Raw genomic sequence first — 19,409 nt, forward strand, 5'->3', positions numbered from 1 at the left:
GTAGGTTGGGATTAAATTATGGAAGATCTTTAAAAAGGATCATAGAAATATCTATTTGGAACTGTAATACATCTTGAAGTCATCTAGTCTGGATCCCCTAATTTTACAGATGAGGAAACTGCAGCCCAGAGATGTGAAGTGACTTGCCCAAGGTTACCCACTTAACAAATGACAGAGGTTGAATTTGAAACCAGGGATTCTGACTCCAAATCCAGTATTCAAGGAATTTAGACTTGATGTGAAAGAAAAACAAAGAAACATTGTAGGCTCTTGAAGAAGAGACTGATATAATACAAGTGCTCTTTATTAAGATCAGTCTGGCAGCTAATGTCAGCTAGGAGGCAATTTTAAAATCATAGACAAACCACAGAATCTCAGTTGGAAGAGACCTCATAAGTCATCTACTATGACACATTTAGTCTTGTGTCCAAGAGCCTACTCTATAGCACTCCCAATATGCGAATTTCAAAGCTTCACTTGAAGATGTCTCTTGACCAAGAACATACAATCTTCCAAGGACATTTCTTCTATTTGTGGACAGCTCTGATTATTAAGAAGTATTCTTTTATATGCAGTCAAAATCTGTCTCGATAATTCTAAACTTTGCTACCTAAGTTCAAGCAGAAAAAGTTTATTTCCTTTTTTTATGATAGTCCAAGTTCTTGAAGACAGTGATTATGTCTTTCTTGGTGTATCAATTGATACAAGAATTTTTTTTGTAATTAAAAAATTTTTTTGCGATATTTTACTATAATTTCTCCTATCTGCGCATATGCTCAAAGAACTCACAATCTAATGGGAAGCTCCACCGTCAGTGTGAGGCAGAACCTGTTTTACACATCTGAATATTGAAGCTCAAAGGTGAAATGATCATCTCCCCAATCTGCTATAGTAGTGGTGGTCCTACGCCATCTTTAATCCTTCCCTTTCTTCCAGGATAGCTTCAGAAAAGCCCTATGCCATCATAGGTATACAATGAGCAGGGTTTAAGGTGATGGCAATGGAAATAGAGATAAGGGGAGGAAAGGAAAGACATTGACAAAGGAATTAACAAGACAGAAAATGAAAAAGAAAATTGAATAAAGGAGATGGAGGGTGGGGAAGAAGAATTGGTAGCTTAAGAAAAAAATAGGTCTTCACTTGGCACTGGGGAGTATATAAGGGAGATATGAGAGGGATAAAAAAAGATTACTTAGCAGAACCAAGGGCTGGATCAAAGTGGAAGTCGTTTCTTTACTCTTTAAAGGTTTGGTTTCACTTAGTTTTACATTTTCTGTGTGGTCCAGGAATAGGAGTAGAAAAGAACAGAGGCTGGGGATGGAAAAGATTAGGCAATGGCCCATTGAGTTTGGAGGAAGGAGTCCAAGTGCTTTAGAGGGCAATACTGAAGTAGTTGACCTTGGGAAGTTGAGAGCGAATCTAGAACAGTTAGAAGGGAACCAATGATCTGGGTGGGAGCAGGAAGTACTAAGTCAAGGCAGAGAATAAGTTTAGTGGGTGTAGGGAAGTAGGAGAGATGGAAGACATCATCTTTCCTTCTTTCTAGATTTGGCTCATCTTTTTCAGAAAGCCTTTCTAGATTATCTTCAGTCATTCTAATAACCACCCAGCCTGTAGTTCACATCCTTGAATAATTAGCACATATGTGTAGTATATCTGTTTCTGTCACTTGTTTTCTATGTATGTATCAGAGCCAAAGACTAGAACTTGGATTCCCTATAAGAGGGAAGAACTATTAGTAAATCCACTACTTTAGGTCATGTTTAGAAGTTTCTTATCAACTGTGATCATTTGTTTAAACTTAGCTTTCCTTAGTTTATTGCCTTATTAGTAACTGGTAGGTACTAAGAGTTAATTTGCTTGAAATTCACAAGTATGTGTGATGTTTTTTTTAGTAGGGTCCCACCATCTCCAGTCAGTATTTTCACAGATTTAGAGTTCTCAAGAAAGCATAATTTCTTGTTTCTTGTGCAGTCCTACTAAGGACAATGATATAAATGTATATTACATATACATACACACATACACACACACACACACACGTATATATACACAACACACACTACACATACATTAATTGACTTGCTTATGTCTCAGAGGTATGATTGAAACCTACATATCTACATATTCTCATTATCTCTCTCTCTCTGTCTCTTTCTCTCTCTCTCTTTCCACACACACACACACACACACACACACACACACACACACACACACACACACACCATTAACATATCAATCAATCAGTGAGCTCGGCAACTCTCTCAGACAGCTGTGTTAGAGATGAGTTAAATCAGTGGAAGGAGTTTCCACACTGATACTTCTTCATACCAATTGAAATCATAAGTCCAATATGTACATTGTGATTATTTCTATAATAACTTACTATTTTTAGTTCTTTATTAAAGATTATTATTTATATAGTTGTTTAGAATGTGCAAAACACTGCATATATTATGTCATTTGAGTCACATGACAACCCTCTGAAAGTATGGCAGGCATTAAAACAGATTAGGAGACCAAATTTCAGAGAAATTAAGTGCTTTGCCAATAGTCAATGCCCAATCAGTAAGTGTAAAATCAGGACTGGAACTTAGGTCTTTGCTTGCTTTTAAGTCCACTACTCTCCACTGAATCTCTAAGTTAAACATGAATGTCTGTCTTGTCCCTTCCATTAGATTAAAGGCACAGACTATTCATTCTCCTTTGTAGTTTTCCACAGTGTTCAATATATAGTAGGCATCCAGTAAATATTGACCAAAGAACTTTAAAACCTGAATGCATTCCTATGTCTTTTCATTACTTGTGCTTCACTAATATCTCCTGGGAGGTGGTCATGCCTACAAGAGGGAAGAGTTGTTTTGCAAGAAATGAACACCCAATACACTCTGATGCTAAGTAACTTACACCTGAACTCAATGACTGGTCCCTGCAAATTTCACTCTTCTTCCCCTCTGTATCCTTGAACTTCAATGTTACTCTCTCAGGAAAAAAGTTTCTGACCTAGGAAGACAAGTGTTTCCCCTTTCTAAGCATGCATCAGTATTCTTGATCAGCACCTTGGATGACTCTAGAACATTTTCAGTAAACAAAGCAAACTCAACTGGGTGAACACAATAGATGAGTTGGATAGGGACAGTCTCCTTTGTGTGGTGCTGCAAACATAAGTTACCAATAAAGTCACTGCACTGTCTTTGGTTTAACTTCTCCAAATGGCCATTACTCCCTTACCTACAGCTATGTTTAGTTATTTCTGAGTTCATGGAATGGCTGGGTGACTTCCCCCCAAACCTAGTCTCTCAACCCCTAGTCTCTCAATTTATACAGTCAGTATTTAAAACTACCAGGATTTAGTTGCTCCCAACCTAAGACTTTCGTGCCATTGTACCTAACTCTTGGTAATGGACATACCCTTGCCATGACCCTGTCTGCACTTGGTTTCTCCACACTGTGTACAATTCCATTTGATAAATCTAGCAGATCATTAATCCTGGGAAAGTAGCTCTTTGCAAGGTGGTACCAAGCTTGAGATTGAATCACTCATCCCTCAGTTGATCATGTTTGATCAAGTCAAGACCGAATGATCATTTGTGATGATGTTGAAGGTTTAACATTTCAGTTTAGAATTTAACTAAATGCCTTTTGACAGCAGTGCTCTGAACTGTTAGAGGAAGGTGTTCCTAAGGAAAATCTTCCAGAACTAGAAGGCTCACTTACTGAAAAATACATTATAAGGCAGCTAAGAGAGTGACTGCAAGACACCATGATGTCCTGTGGTATTTGCTCTCAGTGGAAATAAACTTACTGCCTTTTGCCTGTTCCAGCATCCCATAATTACATGGCTGATGGAGATTCCCTCTCGTAGAGGGGTTTGAAATCTGAGAATCCCTGAATTTTAAAAATAGTTTGGATAACTGTGTTTCAGTATAATCACTTTCCTTTTTTAACCCTATGTGTCTCTTGCATTTAAGACATTCTTCTGAGAAAGTTTCACCAGAATGACAAAGGAATCCATGACATAAACAAATTAAGAACTTGGTTTAGAACCCCTGCTCTAGTTAAGTATCCCCTAAAGTGGGTTCTTTGTCATCTGTGCACATTCACCTCTGCTGAAGCACACTAGATGTCTAAGCTCTTCAGTGATGGATAGGAAGCCTCTGTTAGAGTCTGGAACCTGCCACCTCCATTGAAAGCAGCCTGGCTTAACCTGAGGGACTTTGGCTCCTGGAGAGGTGGATTGTTTATTAGCTTTCATTTTCTCTTGTCTGTCTGTTCAATCTATCTCTGACCGTTCCATTGCCTACAAAACACTCAAAGTAAGGGTTGCCTAGGTCCACCTTAGTTTCTCTTGAAGCTTAGAATGGAAGCAGAGCCTGAACATATCCTGATGACCTGGGATGAATGAGAGAGTGATATTTGGGAAAGAACTAACAGGCAAAGTGAATTATAGAAGATCAGAATGGTAGGACCATAGCTGTTGAGTTTGGAGGGACATCAGAGGTTATCTGATCCTACTCCCTTACCTTACAGATAAGAAAACCAAGGTTAAATGACTTGCCCAAGGTCACAAGTGTCAAAGCAGGGACTGTCGTTTTTGGTAATAAAAATTTCATGGAACAAGGTAGTTTCAGGAAATGCTGCTGAAGAGAAAAACCAAAATATGTTTTACTTTATCATATTCTATGATATTAGAGTTTAGTTAAGCCCTATTCCACTCCATCCAATCCCTTTCTGTTCTAATAAATCTTTTCCTGCTCCATTTCATTTCATTCCATTCCTTCCATCCCATGCCATTTATTCAGCAAATTTGATTGGTACCCCATCTTGCTGTATCAGCTATCAAGTTGGTTCCACACCCACTCATGATCAATGAATTTAATATTGTGCCACAGACCAAACAAGTCCCACTCTGCTTTGAGTAATGAGGAATAAAAGTGCTCATGTTGAGGTGGCATTCTGCCTGGTGGTGTTAACACTAGTGCCACTCTGGGAATTGGGAATAACATACATCCATGGAAAAGATAACCTTCAGGCAGCAAAAGTAAAGACCCAGAGTGTGATCGACTTTTTCCTAGATGGAACAACCTACATGTCTGCCTTTTCTCTCTTCAAGTATTAAATTGAGCTGTTCCCCAAGAAAGCCGACAAGTGTGATTGCAGCCAGAAACGTCCCTCTTTGGCAGATGGAGGGGCTCTTTGACTTTCCTTCCCTGGCACAGCCTTCATGCATAGTTGAGGTTGGGCAAGAGATATGGATTGTGAATCAGGGAGATTTTAATGAACATGAAAAATACAAAGCTCATTCTTGGCACTTGTCATTTTTGTCTCCACATCTATGATTTTCTAAAAAAAAATTGTTGTACTCAAACAACTCAAAAGGAAGAAGTTGGTACTTCATCAAAACTTTATGCTGCACTTCCTTTATCACAGTTAAGGAAGCTTATTTAGAGTAAGATCAATCACCTCATTTATACTTGATTTTCCCTTCATTAAAAAACCAAACTAACCCAAACAACAACCAGCACAAACACCCCCATTCTCCTTCTCCCGTCCCACTCACAGGTTAAGTTTTCTGTCTTCTATAATCATAATCGAGAGAAAAATCTGTTGAGCATGTGTCCTATATTCTTGAGCTTAGTTGACTCCACTGTGTGTTTGAAATATAGCAGTATGTGGAAACACTTATACAAACTGTGGTAACAGAGCTTTTTTCCTCTCAACATAGCTTTCCTTTCTGCCAAGAAGTTTTTTTTTGGCAGTTTTTAAAAGGTTCACTCTATTAAAAATGTTATGGACCAAATGGTTTTCTTAGCATCTTTACTGGGGGCACTAACTTAAAACTACAGATGGATTGGTTGCAGAAGCCATGATGTTGAATTTATTTACTTGGAGAATTGTTACAAATAATCAAACACTACACCCCTGGAGCATTTAGTTTATGCAGTTTGTTAAAAGGGAGTGAGATACCATTCTCCTCCTCTCCCCCTCCTTGCCCCCTCGATGGCTGGTTTCTACCATAGCCATTTCATGGGGCAGTACTAGATCTGTGCTAGATTGGTTTCTAGTGCTTGTATTTTAAAATGTATTTTCCTCTTTATGTGATTGTTGATGACACTAGTGGGCCCCTGGGCACTCCAAAGGACTTTATTAAAAGCTGAAAAACCACTAACTTTTCTCTTGTGGTTTATCTTTCTGACACGACATTCTTTTCATCTAGTTCTGTTTCCAAAATATGTGTATGCAAATGTCCACAGGAAACACAGAGTATTGCTTTTAAAATAGACATTCACCAAATTTGATCCATACTGCTACATTTGTTTCTTCTCTCCTCCCTTCCCCCTCTCTAGAACAAGAAGCTTCTTTTCGAAAAGATGAAAGGTGGACAGAGACAGAGAAGGAGGGTAACTTACAGTCTTGACTATTTTTCTATGTTATGTTATCTGAAGAGGGTTGTTGACAAATGCTGAGACCTCAGGTTGTTCTGAAGCAACTTTAGAGTCTCATCATAAGCATTTATGAAAAATTAGGAGAGTGGTCCAGCATAAAGAGGGACCTTGCTTTGAAACTACATCCCCAGCTCTCTGATAGGCTGCTGAGACTTTGGACTACAGTATTAAAAACTCATAGCTACTATAGTTTCAATTCTTTGAAAACTCATTAAGTGCTTACTCTGTTCCTAATTTTGTGCTAGGTACTGTGGGAGATCCCAGAGAAGCCACTAAAATGAGCTCTGCCCACAAACCTTTGATAGGGCCCAACTATTTGTTTTTCTGTATGTCTCCATGTACTAAGCTTGCATGCAGCCTGGTTGAGGAGACAGCTTACATATATGAAACACTTACTAAGTGATACAATAAAGTCAAGGGCTAAATTCCATGGTTCAAACAATAATTTATAGAAGCATTTTGTTAGAGAAGCTAAATTCAGCCATTTCCTCATACAGTTTGCCTAGACATATTCTTGTCCTTTTCCTGGCCAGATTATGCCAAATTTTCTAACTTAGCTATGTTCGTTTGCCACATGTCACATGTATCTGTTTGGAGATTTCAACACTATCTCCTCACCCTAGTCATCCAACACGGACTCAACTGTTTACGGTGTTCTTTGACTATTACGACATTTTCTTGAAGGGAACTGAATGGACTTGAGCTTTTATTGAATTGTTTTTAAGCACTGATGCTCACAAGTTGAACATATGAAGCCTTGCTATCCCACCAACACTCCACCCTTAGAGTTTACAGTTTTATCTCTTACTCCTTCCAATCTGATGAAAATATGGCTGTTACCAAGTCAACACCTATTTTGTGTTGAATTTTAAAAAAAAACAAACCAAGGACAACAGCACAAGCTTTTCACATGAAGACTGTTAACACAGAAAAAACAAAAACAAATAGTTTGGCCCTATCAGAGATTAGGGAATTAGACGATAATAGTTGCAAATTGTTCTGAATAATATTCTCCAATCTATTTCCTTACTGCTGATGAGTTTTCCTTTTTCTGGCCTTAGAGTTATATAGGCTGTCCAGAAACATCATTTATCCCTATAGCTCCATGTCACAAAGCTCCAAGCTTCTGCCTCAGTCTGAGAAAGAACAGATATACCCAAAGCAGGATTTATAAGAGAGACTCATAAGGTATCGAAAGGATAGAAAAATACCTTATTTGGCAGAGTTAAATTACCCGGTTTAGGAGTCTTTGCCACTTGAGAATTGCCATTTGCAATCTTATAGTTGGAGGAGGAAAAGGGCCTGAGGGAGTAGTGACCGTGGAGGAACATGCAGAGTTCTAGGTCCCTACATCCTTATAAGTATGCTAGTAAATGGCCATTATATGGAGATTGACCAAGAAGTAGCCCATGATTTCCATTTCCTCTATTCTTCAAGGTGCATAAATAACATCTGCAGTAAATTCAGCAAAGAGCCTTAGTTTTTGTCCACTCCCTATTCCACCATCCCTCTGTCCTTCCTTAGGGAATGTCAGTGGGTAACTACTTAGGTCTTATCCTTAGGGAACCTAGATACCAAAATTTTGGAACTTTGGCCAGGCTTTATATTTTAGCCTCAACTTCCTTCACATGGAAAAGGCCTAGAATTTATGTCCAGGAATGTCAATGTGACCCAGTGGTATCAAGTACTGTCTGTTCTCCTGGAGCATACAAAGATCATGTCCTCAAGCCAGAAGTATTGGGTCTCAATCCTCTTGAGTAACAGAAGTTGCCTTCCCTATAATCAGTATTCAGATGGACTTCACAGTTTGATTGAGAGACCTTAACCATCTCATTAAGTTCATGATTCAGAAAGAAGAAATTCTGGACTAGTTTAAAAGCAACACTTCTCCCAAAGAAGCTTAGCATAGGTTGTGGCTTTCCAGACAAAAAAAAAAATCAAGAGCAGAGATCCAATTCTTATTTTTGTTCCAGACAAAAGAAAGACAAAGAAAAGAAAATGAAGACCTGAGTGCTAGATCTGGCTCCATTAACTATATAAACCGCATGATCTAGGCTGAATCAAACTTCCCTGTGTCTCAATCCTTTTAATTGTGAATTGGGTTAAATTCTTGTCCCACCTTACTTCTTGGCTCAGTGACAATATGATATGAAAGTGCCTTTATTTCTTTAGAAGAAAGGTGCTAGATAATAAACAGAATTATGGACTGATTGTTCTTCTAAGTTAGAACAGACTATTAAGGATTATCCATCAATTGCCTGTCTATCCCCAAATTTAAAATTTATATTTTTGAATTTCAGTGCTTTTGTGTTTTCAAAGAATTATAGTGACCAATTATGGTTTCCAGAGAGTAAGAGTGAGGCAAATTTAAACCCTGCCTCAGGTACTTAGTAGCTATGGGACCCTGGGAAAGTCACTTAATCAGTGTCAGCCAAAGTTCTCGGCACATAATAGGTGCTTGATAAATGCATGTTGCCTCACCTCAGTTTCCTTGCTTGTAAAATAGGGATAGCAAATAGTTCCTACCTCACAGGGTTCTTGTGAGATTGAAATGAGATAAGATATACAGCACTTTGCAACCTCAAAGTGCTACATAAATGCTAGTTACTTTTAGTATTTTTTTTTTCACATCTCTTCTTTCATGCTAACCCTGTGAGTCTTGGAGGGAAACAAGCTATTATTCTCATTTTACAGGTAAAAAAGTTGAATCCCAGGGAGACTGAGCAGCTCTTACAGAGGCATATCTGAGAGAGTGGCAGTGCTCACACATCATAAAAATAATAAAAAAGTTGACATTTATAGAGCACTCCTAGGTTTTACCAAGTGCTTTCCCTACATTATCTTATGTGAGCCTCATAGCAGACCTGTGAAGGAGATGTTATTATTATCCCCATTATATAGATGAGGAAAGTGAGAGATTAAGTCACTTGCTTGTGGTCACATAGCTGGTGAATCCTGCTCTTCCCCATTTCGAATCCTCTGTGTGCTACTACCCGTTGTGGTATGCTGTCTCTTACAGTGTGATACTGCTTTCCCAGCCTATGTCTGCTAGTCTATTTGCTGGGTCATAAAAGCTAGTTTTAATAGGGAACTGAAAAATTCTCACAAATGGAGGTACTGAATTGCAGTGGAACTATTTGGGTGGTTTAAAAAACATTCAAATAAATTCTCTTTTCTTTTTCTTTCCCTTCCTGTTATTTTTCCTGTTTCCAGCCTTCACCACCTTTCCCTCCCTTGCCCCTCAATATGGCACTTCCTGGGTCTGGGTAGATGGTGAAACATTCAAATGTCACATAAAAACCCATTGCCAGTGGTAATCTCCCTAAACTTCCATCTTAGTCCAAAGTGCTGCATATGGTTTAGATGAGACTTTATGTGATCATCCAAAGCCAACCAAACATTCAGATTTTCACTTGTAAAACACTTTTCAGTCAACCCTTAAATGTCTTACTCACTGTTCAGTCTTTACACATATTCAATTAATATTGGAGAACTCCCCTTTATTTAGTCTAAAAAGTATTTAAATTCACCTAGCAAGAAGATTTCCCAGAAAATGACTTAAAAAAAAAAACCCATATCACCCTTCACACAGGAATTTCCACAAATTTCAACCAGGTTGGATGGTTTCACTTCTGAGCCTGTTTCTTAACTTGCTTTGAAGTAGAGCCCCAATAAGAAAGGATACAGTGTTAGCAGGAGAGCTTGAAAACCTTCCCACGATTGAGTCATTTAGCTGTCAGATGCAAAAACTGATCCCCCAATCTAGTATTCAGGGGAGCATGCTTAGTTAAGTGCTCTAAGGGAGCATAGCACCTCCAGATGAAGCTTTGAGAATGGAAATGTGGTTTTTTGACCCACAAGGAGCCCCATCTGGACACAAAGCCCCTGCAAAATGTTGCCTCAGTGAGTCTGTTTCACATGTAACTGAATTACTAATCATTCTGGAATCATAAAATCCCGAAGTCCCTTTCTTATTTTTGTTGGGTCATTGGAAAGACTCTTCAATAAACAAATATCTTCAAAAGCTTTTGCAACAATTTTACTTCCTGCTAAAGACTATCCTGCAAGGCTCCAATTGCTTGCTCCAACTCCAAATGCTACAAAATAGATGTGAGTTGGAGCAGCAATGGACAAACTTTTGACTCATTCCACATGCCACCAGAGGGAAGAGTGTTACACACTGTAGAGGCCAGCACTGGATATACAGGCTTTTCCCAAAGTGTATAGCTTTTTAATTTGACCAGCTGGATATGTGTGAGTACTAGAGACTCCCACAATGCCTCTCTACTTCACTACTGTTTAGTACTTGAATAGAAAAAAAATCACTTATGCAATGAAAAAAGTCTTTTCAATAGCTTTTGAATTTCAGTTTCACTTCTGGTGTGCTTATAAATCTTCAGAGCTATTTTTTAAATTTTATTTTATTTTTCATTTTTAACAGTTCATATCACATAAAACAATTCCAACTTTTGGTGAGGTGATGCTTCTTTTTAAAGCATTTACAATATAGATCACAAAAGAATTTTTTTAAAACATTAACCAACTGAGACACAAATAATATTTAAGTTGCTAACTTCACAAGCTCTTGACCTAATTGTCTCCACAGTATTACTAAGAATGAAAGGACCCTAACTTATTGTTGTTGGTCTAAAGTCCTAAGCCTAATAGCTTAATTTTAGACTTAACCTCGGATGTTTTCCTACCAACAATCTATAATTGAATAGATCTGCTATTAAACTCACAAACCTTTTGACTCTAGGAAATTGCCACTAAGAGTAGGAACATTTCAGGGAACCAATATCTCCCCAACTTCATGTCAGTTCCAGGTAGGAGTGGATTGCCAACTTGCATTCAGTCAGGCTTAAAGTCGGCCAGGTGTCAGCGGGGAAATTGAGTCAGGAGAATTCTACCTCAGCCCAGGCTGAACAGCCGCTCTCCCACCATTCCCATGAGATCACCTTTTTCAGTTCATACCAGCATCTCACAGGCTTACTGGCATCATGGATTGGAGGCTCAGACCACTTTTCTTGCTATCCATACCTGGAGTTAGACTCAGAAGAACATTCATTTAATAGTCTCACAGAGCTATTTTTTTTCTAGTAAAGTATTTGATAAACCAAAAAAAATTAAAACCACCCACAGGAACATAGCATGAGAATTTTCCTGTATATAAGGATCAATAGCTAGGTTATTGGAAGGCTTATTCACTCAAGCACTCATATTTGCACAGATAAAGCATGCCAGATTATGGCGAGGGAGGGAGGGAGGTTGGTTGTTAGCTATCCTACAGGTTTAAGTTAGAAGCATAAATTCTAGTTAGCACCCTGAAATAATATTTCACTCAATAGAATCCTTCAGTAATGCCCATCACAAAGTGGTCCAGTTTATAGGGCATATCATAATACATTGCTTCCATGTGTTTTCCTGTGTTATGCATAACTGATCCTTTTTTACATCACTAAACTATGTATTTTTCAGAATGTGAACCCCTATCTGCAAGGCAGGGACTGGACAACGTGGTGGCAAAGAAGTCTGTGCCTCATTTTTCTGACGAGGACAAGGATGATGAGTAAAATGAAGAAGGTTAAAGAAAACAGATGCAGCCCATTAGATCACAATATTGCTTACGTGTATTGACTATTAAAACCCTAGTGAATGGCAGCATGTTTATTGTTTATGTAATTATGGATGAAAAGCAGCTGTATTTATGACATCGTGTTGTCATAGATAAAGAAAAGATGGCTCTGCTTTCTGTTAAATTATGGTAATAGGAGCTTTTGGGTTATTTTGTTTCAGGCCTGGAGTGAGCTTGAAAATTAAAGTGATTTTGATAGCTAGTGTATACGTCTTCAGTCATAAAAAGCAAGACCATAAAATTTACTCTTTCGTTGTAGTTTAAATGGTATTTGGGGCTCTAGTTTGATACCTATTACTGTGATTTTGATTGTTTAGTTCACCAAGCCCTTGGGCATTGTTATACCCCAATAAATATTATTTTACTCATGATGAGTAGCTGATGCTTTCCACTTGGCTCTGTCTTTATAAGTAAGACGGTCTAGAGATGACCATGTTTATAAGGATCTTTAAAAATACACTTGGTAAGTAGACTCACTTGATCTGTATCTTGGCTGTTCATTGACTTCATATACCAAGCTGCAAAGGTTTCCCCTTGCCCAGATGGCTGAAGAGATGTGCAACTTGCCTTCAGTTTAAACATCAGAAGTTTACAAACTGATTTGCACAAACACATTAGAGATGAAAGTAACTTGGTGAGCTTATGGCAACACTTCTGTATGTATTTCATTCAAGGTAGACCTGTTCCCTGATTCATCATCTATAAAATGGGAGTTGGCCTTCTCATCAGTTTTGACCAAATAGGAAGGCTGATGATAAAGTAAAATCCTTCAGCTTCAAAGTTCATGGTAGAAAAGATAAGAGAAAATGCAATGCAGTATGAGTTATACTCTCTTTTATGAGAGCTGAATACAAAGAGTTCAGAAAAAAGGATACACAGAGTGAATGATTTAAATGATTTAAAATTCTCCAGTGGAAGTATATGCAAGAGAGAGATAATTTTTTCAATAATGAAATTCTTGGGTTTGATTTCCAGGAAAATTATTGCACACACTAGTAAAGGAATATTTATGAGAACATAGAAAAGAAAGAGAAGTGATCACCAAGAACCAATGTTGGTTTATCAAGAGCAAGTGATGTCAGATTCACCATATTCCATTTTTTAACGTGATTAATATGCTAGTAAACCAATGTCAGAGGCAAAAAATATTTGGAATTAAGGCTTTTGATGTAATTTATCATGATTTTTTGGGGGGAATAGATAGTGATATGGGCTTTATACTCAGGTAGATTTGAAAGTGGGTAAATGATAAGACTGGAAAAAATGGGAATTAATGGGTCAATGTTAACTTGGAGGGAAGTTTCTAGTAGAATGCTGTAGGTCTAGTGACCTACACTTGATCCTGTGTAGGTCACCATTTTTATGAGACTTGGATGAAGGCAAATGCGGCATACTTATTGGATTCAGCCAATATCTGGGATGATGGAATACAAAAGTATCAATTGGATCCAAATAGAGTCCCAAAAGGTCTCAATGAAAAGTACAAATCTAATATATTTAAGTCGAAGAGGGATCAATAAAAAATCCTATACTTGGACTAAAAATATTGGTGTGAGAACACCTGAGTTCCAATTCCATTTTTGTCAACTAATATTTTTATAAACTGGGGCAAATAAACTGTCTGCATCTGTTTCATCAAATGAGGGATTAGACAATTACTTTTAAGGTTCCCTTCAGCATTAAATTCTATGATCATATGATACTACACTCTTCACTGGTAGAGGACAGGAAAGCCATGGTTGGATAATTCATGTAAAATAGATCTAGTAATTTGTTTTTAAGTGCACTAGCAGTTTAGTGTGAGTTAACAGGCTGAAAAAGCAGCCCCAAAGGCTAATATACTCCTAGGATATATTGATAGAAACATTATGAAAATGAAGGAGGCAGTAGGCCTTCTCTGCAAAGACCCCATCAAATTGTCTCTTGAGTATTTTGTTCAGTTTCCGGTGCCATGAGGTAGGAATGGCATTTATAAGTGCTTAACAAATACTTGTTGAGGGGCGGAACCAAGATGGTGGAATAGAGGGATGGACCTGTAAAAACTCTCCCCTCAAAGTTCATAAAATATCTGTAAAAATGACTCTAAACAAATTCTAGAGCAGCGGAAGCCACAAAACTACAAAATGAAAGAGTTTTCCAGTTCAAAGCAGCCTAGAAGGCTGACAGGAAAGGGCTATCACACCGGGCACTGAGCAAAGCGCAGCCCACAGAGCCCAGACCAGCCTTCCAGATCCTTTTTTTAAAAAAAAATCTGTACTGTTGTGCAGCTACATTTCCTCATTCTGTATATATACAGTTGATTTTTTAAAAACCTAAATGAAGACCTCACAATTTTTAATTTAACTGGATTTAGCCCACTATTCTAAACCATTGAGATAATTTTAAATTTTTATTGTCCTCCAACATATTACTTATCCTTTCCAGATTCATATCACCTGAAAATTTCATAAACATTCCAACTCTGTCTTCATACAAGTCACTGAAGAAACAGTTGAACAACTCAGGACCAAGGACAGATCCCTGGGGACTTGCATTAGATTCTTCCCTTCCAGTTGACATTGATCCATTAATTTCTCAGATTCTGAGATTCTCAATTCTGAATCCATTTCATTACGAAGTCAACTGAATACATCTAGATAATAGTACACTGCTCTCTATCCCACATCTTCTGAAAAGGTCACCAGTGACCTAATAACTAAAGCCAACAGCTTTTTCTTAGACTTCATTCTCATTGACCTCCATGCAACATTCAACATCGTTGACTATCCTCTCTTGAAACTTTTGACATAAAGACACATCTTCTTAACATAAGAAAGAACTCCTTAAGAGTGAAAATTATCCAAAAGTGGCCCAGTTGCCTCCAAAGGTACTGGGTTCTCTATCGCTATGTTTGTTTGTTTGTTTTTGTGGTTCTTTCCATGTCCAATGCCATCTTTTTTATTTCCCATAATTACATGTTAAAACAGTTTTTAACATTTTTTAAAGTTTTGAGTTCCAAATTCTGTCCTTCTCTTCCTCCCTTGCCTTCCCCCTCCATGAGACAGGGAGCAATGCCATATGCTTTATACATGTGCAATCAAGTAAAACATTTCCATATTAGTCATTTTGTATAAGCAGATTAAAATTTTTAAAAAGAATGAAAGAAAGTGAAAAATAGCATGCTTCAGTCTGTTGTCAGATAGTCTGAGTTCTTTCTCTGAAGTGGATAGCATGCTTCATCATGAGTTTATCACTGTACATTTAAACAGAGTCTGGATAACCACTTTGTGAGAATGGTGTTTGTGTGTGTGTGTGTGTGTGTGTGTGTGTGTGTGTGTGTGTGTGTGTGTGTGTAATTCTAGTTCAGAATTGAAGCAGGTAACCTCTGACATTACTGCCAATGAGATTTTATAATATTAAAATTATGCTGTATGTAACTTTTCTACATAATGGCAGGTCTTTTCTACATTAGTTGAGCATTTTAGCCACCAAGTTACCCTTTCCCTTATTACATTTTCATTTTAGTTTATGATTTTGAAGAACTAGAGTCAACATAAAGGGTTTAGAGTGCACTAAGACTTCATTAGTGCTTCAATGAAGTTTTAATGACAAGATAAATTATATTGACATTATTGAGAAAATGTTAATATCTATGGCACCTCGTCTCACCTTCAAATGATCAAGGAAACAACTTTGCTCGACTCAGCCCTGATCAGACAATATATGTGGTGCTGACTTCAGTTGTGACTTCTTTCATTCCATTTCAGAAAAGCCCCTGGAAAACTAGAATGGGTACAGAGAGGAGAATCAAGGATAGGAAAAATGCACAGCATTCCATAAGGGCAGTCAATGAGCATTTATTAAACTCCTGCTACATACTAGTCAGGGTATATTAAACAAAAGACAAAAGTCTTACTCAAGATTATCATCATTTTTATAGTCAAAAACCAGTTTCTCCCTGTTCAGAATCAAGTCTGGGATACAGTTCCCTTTTTTGCTTCTTGTACATGAATTTATTTTCTTCTTTTGAACTTAGCAAACAATAAATAAAATGGGCATTTCCATATATAAAGTGGAACAGAAAATGATGTTTACCCATGGAACCATGAATATGCACCATGAAATAGCTTGTTTCTCTCTCCAATTATGCAAAAAACTCAACACATTATTTTCAAAGCTGTCCTACTTGTGTTTGCTACTGATCCTCCGCTTTTCCTTCAATAACTTTAAGAAAAGCTCCAACAACCTTTTTTTAATACTTTTCATTAATCAAATATGTATGTCTCATTCTACATTTTATGCCTGCCCATCATCTTGCTGGTAGGATGTGGGTGGCATGTTTTATCTTTGATCCTCTCATAACATTGCAATGATCAGATTCTAAAGTATTTTAAAGTGTTTTTTTTCTCTGTAATATAGTTGTTATCATACAAATTATTCCTACTCTATTTTGGCAAAATTCCAGCAGATGACCAGATATAATAAGCATAATGGTTACCATTTATAAAGTGCTTTAAGGTTTACAAATTGTTTTACACATCTTATCTCATTTGATTTTGACCAAAATTTTTTATTAGTACTAAAACATGTCTTCATGCCTGGCTGCAGATCATTTCCCCAAATTTCTAATTAATTTCCTTCTCTGTCCAGGTAAGTTCTACTAACATGACAATATAATTTTTATTTTTGTCTCCATTTATCTTTACTCAAAAAGTTCTCCACTCTGCTTTTCCTTTCTTTTCCTGAATTTCCTCATGTACGTCTTTTTTTTAAAAAAAAATTAGTTTATTTGTTTTCAGGGTTCTACAATCACTTCTACATATCATAGATTTTTTTCCCTCCTTACCCCTCCTTCCCCTCTCCTTTCCTCCCTCTTTCTCTCTGAGAAAGTGTGCAATCTGATATAGATTCTAGACATACATTCTTATTCAACGCATTTTCACCTTAGTCATGTTGCATAGAAGAATTAAAATGAATGGGAGAAATCACAAGAAAAACCAAAACAAACCAAAACAAAACAAAACATAACATAATACAAAGAAAATGGTTTGCTTCATTCTGTGATCCAGTTCCATACTTCTTTCTCTAGATGTTGAAGGCGTTTTGTCTCAAGAGTCCATTGGGAATTTTTTAGGTCCTTTCATTGCTGTGAAGGACTAAGTCTGCCAGAAAAATTCCTCGCATACTGTGGTTGCTGCTATGTACGAAGTTCTCCTGGTTCTGCTCCTTTCACTCAGCATCAGTTCATAGAAGTCCTTCCAGGCCTCTCTGAAGTCTTCCTGTTCGTCATTTCTTATAGCACAATAGTATTCCATTACATTCATATACCACAACTTGTTCAGCCATTCCCTAATTGATGGGCACCCCCTTGATTTCCAGTTTTTGGCCACCACAAAGAGTGCTGCTATAAATATTTTTGTACATGTGGGACCCTTTCCTATTTTTATGGTCTCTTGGGGATATAGTCCTAGAAGCATTATTGCTGAGTCAAAGGGTATGCACATTTTTGTATCCCTTTGGGCATAGTTCCAAATTGCTCTCCAGAATTTTTGGATCAGCTCACAGCTCCACCAGCAATGAATTCGTGTTCCAACTCTCCCACATCTTCTCTAACATGTGTCATCTTCCTGTTTTGTCATGTTAGCCAATCTGATAGGTATGATGTGGTACTTCAGAGTTGTTTTGATTTGCGTTTCTCTAATCAATAGTGATTTAGAGCATTTTTTCATGGGGCTATAGATAGCTTTAATTTCTTCCTTGAAAACTGCCTGTTCATATCCTTTGACCACTTATCAATTGGGTAATGACTTGTATTCTTGTACATTTGACTTAATTCTCTATATATTTTAGAAATGTGGCCTTTATCACAGACACTAGGTGCAAAAATTCTTATTTTTATTAACTAAAGAGCATTTATTGTATTCTCTACTAAGCCTTAGAGTTTTGAGGACATAACTAAATTCTGGAAAACCCTTACACAGAAGGATAAGTACAGTGAACGTTATAAGCAGATATAACAGCTGGAAGAACTGTAATTAAGTGCCAACTGACCAAAGAGTAATTTTCAGCTACTTCTTAAAAAAGAAAAAGAAAATGGGGAGGGACAGGGGCTTCAGATTGAACAAGACAAAAATCTTCTAATACTCCTAATGCGTTTGACCTTGGCTAGATCGTAACAAAATGGAAACAAGACTTCTATAATAACAGCTCTCCCACTACAGCATTCTGTACACACCTGTTTTCCAAGCCCTCCCCACATCCCCCCAAGGCTTGCCAGCTTGTTGGGTCTGCTGATGGAGAAGCACATAGATCTTCTCTTTGATCCAATCTTTGTTGTAGGGCTGGTACATCTGAGCATCTGCTCAGTACACAAGGCAACTAAGATCTGCCAGATCATCAATGAAATCAAACAACTGACTTATGTCATATGCGACAGAGGGACTGTTGGGATTCATTCTCTTTAGATATTCTTCATGCATCTTACAAACTCCTTCCATGCATTCATTCACTGATTCATAATCAGCATAAGTTTGGCCTTTTGGCCTCTTGGTAGGTTGTACCAACAAAATGGTATGAGACTTCATCTCCAAATGTAAATCACTCTCTCCGTTGATGACTCAACAAGTCATGCCTTGTAATACTGTATCGAGCTCCGAAGCTGTCACTGCCACAGCCACTGCACAAGAGCTGAGCCGCAACACTGCTAACAGCCATCGTTGCAAAAATTCTTTCCCAGTTTTCTGCTTCCCTCCTAATCTTGGTTGCAATGGGTCTGTTTGTGCAAAAATTTTTCAATTTAATGTAATCAAAATTATGCATTTTGCACTTCATAATGTTCTTTATCTCTTGTTTGATCAAAAATTTCTCCATTCTCCACAAATCTGAGAAATACACTATTTCTTGCTCCCCTAATTTGTTTATATTATCAATCTTTATACCTACATCATGAGTATGTCTTAATATACAAAGCTACTATAAGTTATATTTCCTTATTCTTCTTGGAAAAAAAACACTTTTCCAGAGTCATAATCTAGTCATCAGTTGTATCTCACCAAACTACAGAGACATATAAGATTAAATTTACTTCCTTGCAAATTTAAATTTCTACTTGATTTTATTTAGTACTAATACTCTGTATATCAGCACACAGAAAGCTGAAAGTAGGGATTATACTGTTCACTCTTTTTTTTTTTGTAATGTTTAACAATCACTGCCATACAATTGTGATTTTATCCGCCCCACCTACCCCCCACTCCCCCCCTCCCTCCCCACGACTGCATACTATTCTGTATAGATTCTACATATACTTTCCTATTGAGTATATTTTCACTATAGTCATGCTATGTAGT

General features: G+C 37.4%; 1 long non-coding RNA gene and 1 pseudogene across 1 annotated transcript; one reads left to right on the forward strand and one right to left on the reverse strand.

Moving 5' to 3' along the window:
* Positions 1 to 10: 10 nt before the first annotated feature.
* On the forward strand, positions 11 to 12,452 carry LOC140513834 (uncharacterized). The gene is made up of 2 exons (XR_011970373.1): positions 11 to 6,401; positions 11,925 to 12,452. It is a non-coding gene; the product is annotated as an uncharacterized lncRNA (long non-coding RNA).
* Positions 12,453 to 16,476: 4,024 nt separating this feature from the next.
* The window catches only part of LOC140513823 (enhancer of rudimentary homolog pseudogene), an 87,051-nt pseudogene continuing 84,118 nt past the window's right edge, over positions 16,477 to 19,409 (reverse strand).

This window comes from Notamacropus eugenii, chromosome 7, assembly GCF_028372415.1.
Source record: "Notamacropus eugenii isolate mMacEug1 chromosome 7, mMacEug1.pri_v2, whole genome shotgun sequence".
In the NCBI taxonomy this organism is placed as follows: domain Eukaryota; kingdom Metazoa; phylum Chordata; class Mammalia; order Diprotodontia; family Macropodidae; genus Notamacropus; species Notamacropus eugenii.